We start from the raw sequence: 8,878 nt of genomic DNA, 5'->3' as shown, positions 1-8,878 counted from the left end.
CGTAAAACCGGGCCACGCGCGTGCTGGCAAACGTGGGGGAGAGGCGGGAGGGGGAGAAGAGACGACGACACGCGGACGGTCTTCCCCTCGAGGGACGTGAGGGGGGACGCTGAGGCCCACGACGCTAGGACGGGCCCGGACCCGACCAGAGCCCCCGCCACCTCACCGGAGGAAAAAAAAGCACGCAAGTGAGGGGTATCTCACCGCCAGGCACCCAACCCGGTGCGGTGGCGGTTCCCCACACGAGACGCGCCTTCCCGGAGGACGACGACGATGGGGCCGGAAGAGTCCCCAGACGCACCTCGGCCGGCGGACCCACTGCCACGCCGCAGACGACGGACGTCCGCTAAGCCTCCTTCCCTCGCGAGGTTCCCGAAACGCGCAGAGCCTGCCTGCCTCTCGCACAGACCCACCGCACAGACATCGCACAGACAGGTGCGCCCGCCGCCACCGAAGGAAGGCCCTCCTCCGGCGGCGATGGGCCCCGACACGTCCGGCGACGCGCTGGGAGACGACCGACCGCCTTTCTCTCCAAAGGCCGCACCCGAGAGCTTTTTTTTTTTTTTTATACATTATATATATAATATATATCTCTTCCTAGACCGGACGGGTTGACCAGTTGTCTGTCTGTGCACTTGTTTTTTCAGACTGGAAAGCGGGTCGACCAGTTGTCTGATAAAATGTTTAGCCTTCAAATGCTAAGAGGTCTACCAGTTGGCCTTGTGAATGTGGGTCGACCAGTTGTCTTTCTCCATGTCTTGATTGACTGATGTCATTTTTTAATGTGTTGGTGGCTTTTTGTTTTTCTCTATCCCAGCCCGTCCTACTCACCAAGCACTTATTTATTTTTAATTTATTTATTATTCATTTATTTATCTATCTCTCTATTTTTTTTTTTTGGTTTTTTTCGAGACAGGGTTTCTCTGTAGCTTTGGAGCCTGTCCTGGAACTAGCTCTTGTAGACCAGGCTGGTCTCGAACTCACAGAGATCCGCCTGCCTCTGCCTCCCGAGTGCTGGGATTAAAGGCGTGCGCTACCACCGCCCGGCTCTCTCTATCTATTTATCTATCTTTTCTATCTATTCATTTATTTATCTATCTATCTATCTATCATCCATCCATCCAGCAAGATGGGGCAGAGTGAGAGGAAGGTGCTCGGTGGTGGTCATCTAGTTGTAAATAAGGCTGGGAATAAATATCTGATTATTAATTCGTTCGAATAATATTAAAAACTGTTCAAGTAGAAAACAATTGCTTTCTTTTCTGTTTTCCCAGAGATCTGACTGACTGCAACTTGGAAAGAAGACGGCCCTGCTGGACAGAGACCTCCCTCCTGCTTTGGGTGGGGCAGCTGAGTGTACGTGGGTGGGTCGGTCGACCAGTTTACATGTTTATTTCCATGTTTTGTCTTTTATGGATTGAATGGATGTGTCTCATTTTTTTTTCACGATTGCTTGCTTCTTGTGTATTTCTTTGCTTGCTTACTTATCTATCTGTTCAGCCCATCTCATTTACTTACTTCTTTAAAAAATGACCCCCCCTTTACTTACTTGTTCATTCATTCCTTTACTTTCTTATCTTCTTTCATATATCTGTTTATTTATCTGCTGATTTAGCATGACTCACTTATTTACTTATTGACTGTTTCAATTATTATTTATTCATTCTTTATTTGTCTATTTTTATGTATTTACTTACTTTCTTGATTTTTTTTTTTTACTTTTTACAATTTACTCAATTTTTTTCTTTCTTTGGGAATGTACATCCTTTCTTTCTTTCTTTCTTTCTTTCTTTCTTTCTGTCTGTCTGTCTCCTGACTGTCACTGGCTAAGAAAATGGTGGCCTCCATGTCACTGGTTCTGGGTGAGTGTCAGCAAAGCAGCTCCTAAAATGGAAATTGATGAAGGGATAGATAGATAGATAGATAGATAGATAGATAGATAGATAGATGGGATGCACACGCGCTCACACATACATACATACATACGCACGCACGCACGCACGTGCATGACATGTACAGATGGGGGGTTCCAATGTTTTCAGAGGAAGGTGCTCGCTGGTAATAATAAAGGTGCTGGTAAATAAGGCTGGAAATAGCTGAATCATTAAAACTCTTCAAATAAATAAAAAGCAATTCTCTCTCTCTCTCTCTCTCTCTCTCTCTCACCATATACCAGCACATCTGAACTGACTGCAACATACAAAAGAAGAAGAAACATGGAAAGAAGACATCCCTGCTGGACAGGATCATCTGATCTGAGATGAGAATAAAGTCTTCGAATGGCTGACAACAGCATTTCATTGAGAAGAGATTCCACGTTTTATGCTGTACAGTTAGTTAGTTAGATAGATTAAGAGGGGCCTGTGAACTGGGGTGGGGTGTGGCTTCTCAGGTCACGTCAGGTCAGGGAGGGGCTGAGGAGTGTCCCATTGGCCTTGACAATAGGCACCAGTCAGACGTTAATGTTGAGTTCCTCAAAGGGAACTCAAAGAGATCCTTGCTTACCTAAGAAATGCCTGACCTTGGAAAAGGTCTTGTGGAAAGCAGGCGCTTGAAACTGCAGTTTCACGTCTACCCAGAAAGCTCCCCCTCGGAAGGGAAAGTCATCGTGATATCTTACTCTTTTCCCAAGGATACCCTACCTACCCTTCTGATCATTCTTACTGAATTAAGTCTTCCACTGTAAATAAATAAATAAATAAATAAATAGAGTAAGTATGTAAGTAAGCAAATACGTGGATGGATGAACAAATAAATACAAAATTTGCTGTTGTCGACTGACTTTTATTTCATAATGAATCTCTCTCTCTCTCACACACACACACACAAACATAAACACTAAGTATACAATAAAAGGAAGCATAACACCTTTACTCAGGGGGCAGAGTGAACTCTGAAAGTTTTCCAGGCAGGGCTATAGAGAGAGATGCTCCATGTCGGGCTGAAGAGATAGTTTAGGTTCAATTCCCAGCATCTACATGGCAGCTCACAGCTGTCTGTAATCCAGGAGCCCGAGAGCCATGGCAAAAACACAAATGCACATAAGATAAAAATAAATAAATTTTTTAAACGTGGGGGGGGGGGAGACAGAATATAAGAACAAACTGAGAAACAAGGAAAGATAGTGTTGGCTGGCTGGCTGGCTGGCTGGCCGGCCGGCTGGCTTTCAGTTCCCTGACAGAAATAAGCACATTATGGAGGAACCACAAAGTTGTTACACTATGTGGGTGTGATGAGGAGAGATTGTGAGTGAGTGTCCTGTCAGAACAAAGTTAGTCCCATAGTTGATGAAATTCATTATCCCAAAAATTCAGCAGAATATATCCCAAGTTTGCAAATGTGTGATCAGCTTGTGACAGGTTGGGCTGGAGATGCTGAGAACTGGGGAGCCCTCAATGCAAGACCAGACACTCGTTCCCATGAACGGAGAGGGAGGGAGGGAGGGAGGGAGGGATCATTCATTCATTCCTATACTCAAGTTTAAGAAAAGATGAGTGGCTATGGAGAGACCACTCACAGATATGAAAAATCATTTCCTAAAAATCAAATTTCTCAGTCACTATGCAACTGCTATGGTGCTTCTCCTAGATAGAGCAAAACACACACACACACACACACACACACACACACACAAAGGTGAACCAGGGAAAAGCTTTCTAAGCCTTTAAGGATGCACCGTGACTTCAGAGACCTCAGGGAGTATAGGGATGGGTGCTTGATGCTTCAAACTCATGTCACTGAAGGACATAACATAGTCTGGATTCACAGAGATTCACAACACAGAGCCATTGTCACTTACCCAGAGCTAACAAGAAATTGCAGTCTCAGCTGGGCTGTGGTGTGTGTATGCCTTTAATCACAGCACACACACAGATCTCTGAATTCAAAGATGGCCTGATTTACAGGAGTCAGACTGACTGTAAATCATGATATAAGGCATGGTAAAATATGGGCTTTGGGCCTTTCGGGCGCGGTAGCCATCTTTCAGTAACTCGCCAAAATGACAAACACAAAGGGAAAGAGGAGGGGCACTCGCTATATGTTCTCTAGGCCCTTTAGGAAACATGGAGTTGTTCCTTTGGCCACGAATCTACAAGAAGGGCGATATTATAGACATCAAGGGAATGGGCACTGTTCAAAAAGGAATGCCCCATAAATGTTACCACGGCAAAACCGGAAGAGTCTACAATGTCACCCAGCATGCTGTGGGCATCATTGTAAACAAGCGAGTTAAGGGCAAGATTCTTGCCAAGAGAATTAATGTGCGGATTGAACACACCAAGCACTCGAAGAGCAGAGACAGCTTTCTGAAGCGGGTGAAGGAGAACGACCAGAAGGAAAAGGAAGACAAAGAGAAGGGCACCTGGGTTCAGCTCAAGCGAACCCAGAGAAGCACACTTCGCGAGGACTAACGGGAAGGAGCCTGAGCTGCTGGAGCCCATTCCCTACGAATTCATGGCCTGATGTACAAAAAGAAATAACACACCTAGACTATTAAAAAAAAAATACGGGCTTTGGCAGAGCGCTACTCCCCTTTCTCTATTATTATTGCTACACAACGAAAAGGACGGGGGGGGGGGGGGGTGATGTGCAGTGCTGGTATTGAAATCTCACTGACTCCTTCCCCACTCCTTGTCAATTCCCGACTTTGTCAAATCAACTATTGTGAATCTTTGATGTGGGTTGGCCCTTTAGGAACTCAGAGAAACAAGACAGACCTATTTCATTCCAGAAACCTCCCAGTTCCTGAGCCCTAGCCCTGGAAGTCTCAAAGCCATCACATCCAGAAATCTCTCTAGTCCCTGCTAGTGGTGAACTCACTTCGTCTTCCCCAGGACCACTAATTATTTCTCCGTGTTTTCCTCTGAGATCTGAGGTCAGCTTTCTTCTTCCTCCCTCTGGCCTCTCCATGATCTCCATTCTCTAGACAACATGTCTAGAACTGAGTCTTATAGGCACCGAGAGAGTGTATCTTGAGGGCACTTGGCGTTTCTAGGACACAAGTGACATCACAAAATTCCGAGAGCTCTCCGGGATACCGTAGAATTTCCAGAGAAGGGACTGCTGATGTCGTGAGGCACGGCCTTTACCTCCTTGCTAATATTTCTCCCCGAACTGACCAACCGACCGACTGACCGGAACCTGAGGTTTCCTTCCCAGGAGTCTCTCCTGCGACACAGAGGGAGCCATTCAGGATTTCCTCCTTCCAAAACCAGAAATTTCTCTCTGCTTCATTAAAATCTTTTCACTACTTCCTTCACCCATGGGGAGTTAGTTAGTTGAACACTCACTTTTTTCATGAATGTCCCTTCCTCCCTCTCCGGAACATCTCATATTACTGATTCATACTCAGTAAATCAGTAATATGAGAAATTAGGCCAGGAGGACACGGAAGATGAGGGTTGAGTCCTCTGAAGTGAACAAGCACTTAGGGAAGGCTAAACTTAAGGGAATTTGACTCTGAGTGGCAAGACATGAATAGCTGCTGCCAAGGCACAGATGCAGGCATCGGGCTGAGGCACCAACTGGGCCCTTGGCATCCTCCTGCATCATCAGAGCTGTGTGAGAAACTCAGACCAAAGGAGGGCCGTGTTCAAAGGGAGAGGGCATTTTCAATGGATGGCTGCCAGCTATCTCTTGGCTTCTGTAAGTACAGGAACTCAACAAAGACAGAGACATGCCAGACAGGAGGTTTTGGTAAAAATCTGAACTGAACTGAATAGAAACTGGCTATTACGTATTAGTGTTTTCAGAGTTATGTCTGAGGAACAAAATACTTAAATAAAATAAAACCAAATCCTTAAAAAACATCCAGGTGTCCTCTGAGGGGGCATGGAAAACAAAACAAAACAAAAAGATAAGAGGGATTTTAGTTGTTCCAAAAACCCTCAGAGCCAGGCGGTGGTGGCGCACGCCTTTAATCCCAGCACTTGAGAGGCAGAGGCAGGTGGATCTCTGTGAGTTCGAGGCCAGCCTGGTCTAGAAGAGCTAGTGCCAGGACAGGCTCCAAAGCTACAGAGAAACCCTGTCTCAAAAAATCAAAAAAATCAAAAAAAAAAAAACCCTCAGGAATAAAACTTCCCCAGGAGAATAGCAAGAATAGCAAGAGTTCATTGGGAAACTGTCTGTCTCCTGTTGCATCGTTTCAAGTTTTTCTAACTTGAGACTGGATGGTGTCAGCTGTAACATTTTCATCTTTTACGCTCACAGTGAGATTCTAGCCTTTTTTCTTTTTTTATGAGATGGACACATGTTCCCTCCCTCTAGTTCTATTGGCTGTACAGCTTTGACCAAGAAAGAGGGTTGGATTTCATCAAAGAATTTCTCTCCATTTTATATTTCACCCACTTTTGATTGCTATTAAGTGCAATCTAGCTGGTTTGTGGTGTTTCAGGAACACTTTCCTTATTCTTCTGGGTTTTGTGTGTGTGTGTGTGTGTGTGTGTGTGTGTGTGTGTGTGTGTTTGGTTTTGTGAGACAGGGTTTATCTAGGGAACAGTCCTGGAATGTCCTTGGTAGGTGAGGCTGGCCTTGAACTCCCCCTGCCTCTCTGTCATTTCTTCCTACTTGGTGTGTGTTTGGTTGCTGTTTTGAGTTTTCAGATCTCCTGAAAAAAAGATCAAGATCATTTCTTTCCTAAACTCTGTGTCCTTGGGACACAAGCATTAAAGGGTGTGGCTACAGTTCCACTGGACCTCTTTGATATGGATATCTGCAGCCTTTCCTGTTGGAGTTGGGAAATTGAAAGTTGTTGACTTGAATTCACTCATTGCAAAAAAAAAAAAACAAAAAACAAAAAAAAACACCCTTATTTATTTTATTATTTCACATTTTAACTTGATTTTTTTTCTTTTTTTGAGACAGGAATTGGCTTTTTATTTATGCTCCAGACAATCTATCTCACTACATGGCCCAGGACTTCTTTCTGAACGCTTCCATGATAGTAGTCAGCTGCCCAAAATATACTGCTGCTGCTGCAATTTTAGAAAAAAATTAAATAAAAATAAATAACCTGAGATAAACAAAGAAAAAAGGAAAGCACCTATTTTTCCTTCCTTCCTTCCTTCCTGTTTTCTTCTTTTATTATTTTTTATTTTTGGTTTCTCTGTATAATACCTTTAACTCACTATATAAACCAGGCTGTCATCTTGGTGACATTATGGTTTTGTTTTTTCTTATTTCTGGTCTGAAAATTGACAAATTGACATTTCTTCTCCCTCTCTCTTTCTCATTTAATTCATGTTTTATTTTATGTATTTGTTTATTCATTTATTTATTTATTTTTGTTTGTGTTTTGGTTTTGATTTTCAAGGCATGGTTTCTCTGTTGTCTTAGAACTAGCTCTTGTCGACCAGGCTGTCCTCAAACTCCCAGAGATCCAACTGCCTCTCTGCCAGATATGGAACCAGTCATCTTGGTTAGTTCAAAAGCCACCCCATAAACACATGTGCGCGTGTTTATGACATGAACACGTGAGACATGAACACGTGAGAAACAGGAAGGAACGAGGAGTGGTGTCCACTCTCTCACTAAATGCAGGCCTGCCTGCAGTGATTGAAAGAATCAGAAATGGAGAGATGGAATTTCTGGACTTTCCAGAAACCACATGGTGGAAATCTAGTGCCCTCTTCTGTTGACAGGGCCTAGATGTGCATATTTGCTGTTTTCTGGTTGAAGCTGGGAAACAGTACCTTCTTGCTGAAGTTGGATAATTGTTGAATTCAGCCATTTTCAGGTTTCATAGAAAACAAAACAAAACAAAAAGCCCCTTCTTTGTTTTATTTCACATTTTAATTTGATTTTTTTTTTTTTTTTTGGTTTTTCGAGACAGGGTTTCTCTGTGGCTTTGGAGCCTGTCCTGGAACTAGCTCTGTAGACCAGGCTGGTCTCGAACTCACAGAGATCCGCCTGCCTCTGCCTGGGATTAAAGGCGTGCGCAACCACCGCCCGGCTTTTAATTTGATTTTTTTTTTTGAGACAGGACCTGTCTTTTTATTTGTGTTTCAGACAAACTATTTTACTACATGGCCCAGGACTTCTTTCTGAACACTTATGCTGCAAATACAATCTTTTTTTTAATTAATTAATTATTTTTTTTAATTTATTTATTTATTATGTATACAATATTCTGTCTGTGTGTATGTCTGCAGGCCAGAAGAGGGCACCAGACCTCATTCCAGATGGTTGTGAGCCACCATATGGTTGCCGGGAATTGAACTCAGGACCTTTGGAAGAGCAGGCAATGCTCTTAACCACTGAGCCATCTCTCCAGCCCAGAGGCAGGAGGATTTCTGTGAGTTCGAGACCAGCCTGGTCTACAGAGCTAGTTCCAGGACGGGCTCCAAAGCCACAGAGAAACCCTGTCTCGAAAATCAAAAAATAAAATAAAATAAAATAAATTAATTAATTAATTATTATGTATACAGCATTCCTTCCATGCATGACTGCAGGCCAGAAGACCCCATTACAGATGGTTGTGAGCCACCATATTGTTGCTAGGAATTGAACTCAGGACCTTTGGAAGAACAGTCAGTGCTCTTAACCTCTGAGCCATCTCTACAGCCCCTGAAAATATAATCTTAAAAGAAAAAGTAAAATTAAAATGGCCTGGAATTAACAAAGACAAAAAAGGGAAAAAAAAAAACCTGCATTTTCTTGCTTGCTTGCTTTTTTTTTTTCTCTTCTTTTAGTATTTTTTGAGGCACGGTTTCTCTGTGTAACAACAGCCCTAGCTGTCCTGGAACTCAGTTTATAGACCAGGCTGTCTTGTTGGTAACGTTCTCTTTTTATTCTAATTTCCTATCTGTAAATCCACATTTCTTCTCTCTCTCTCGCTTTCTCTCTCTCGCTTTCTCTCTCTCTCTCTCTCTCAATTTAT

The 8,878-nt window shown here is 43.4% G+C and overlaps 1 long non-coding RNA gene across 1 annotated transcript in view; it reads left to right on the top strand.

The window, feature by feature from the left end:
* The window catches only part of LOC121458976, a 37,013-nt gene extending 35,649 nt beyond the window's left edge, over window positions 1-1,364 (top strand). The window contains exon 3 of the long non-coding RNA XR_005975893.1: window positions 1,275-1,364. This is a non-coding gene — a long non-coding RNA (uncharacterized LOC121458976). The remainder of the gene's footprint in view (window positions 1-1,274) is intronic.
* Window positions 1,365-8,878: the final 7,514 nt, after the last annotated feature.

This window comes from Microtus oregoni, unplaced genomic scaffold (assembly GCF_018167655.1).
Source record: "Microtus oregoni isolate MIOR12 unplaced genomic scaffold, Mior012 000018F_ref0000195, whole genome shotgun sequence".
NCBI lineage: Eukaryota > Metazoa > Chordata > Mammalia > Rodentia > Cricetidae > Microtus > Microtus oregoni.
This window is presented reverse-complemented; position numbering and strand designations above follow the sequence as displayed.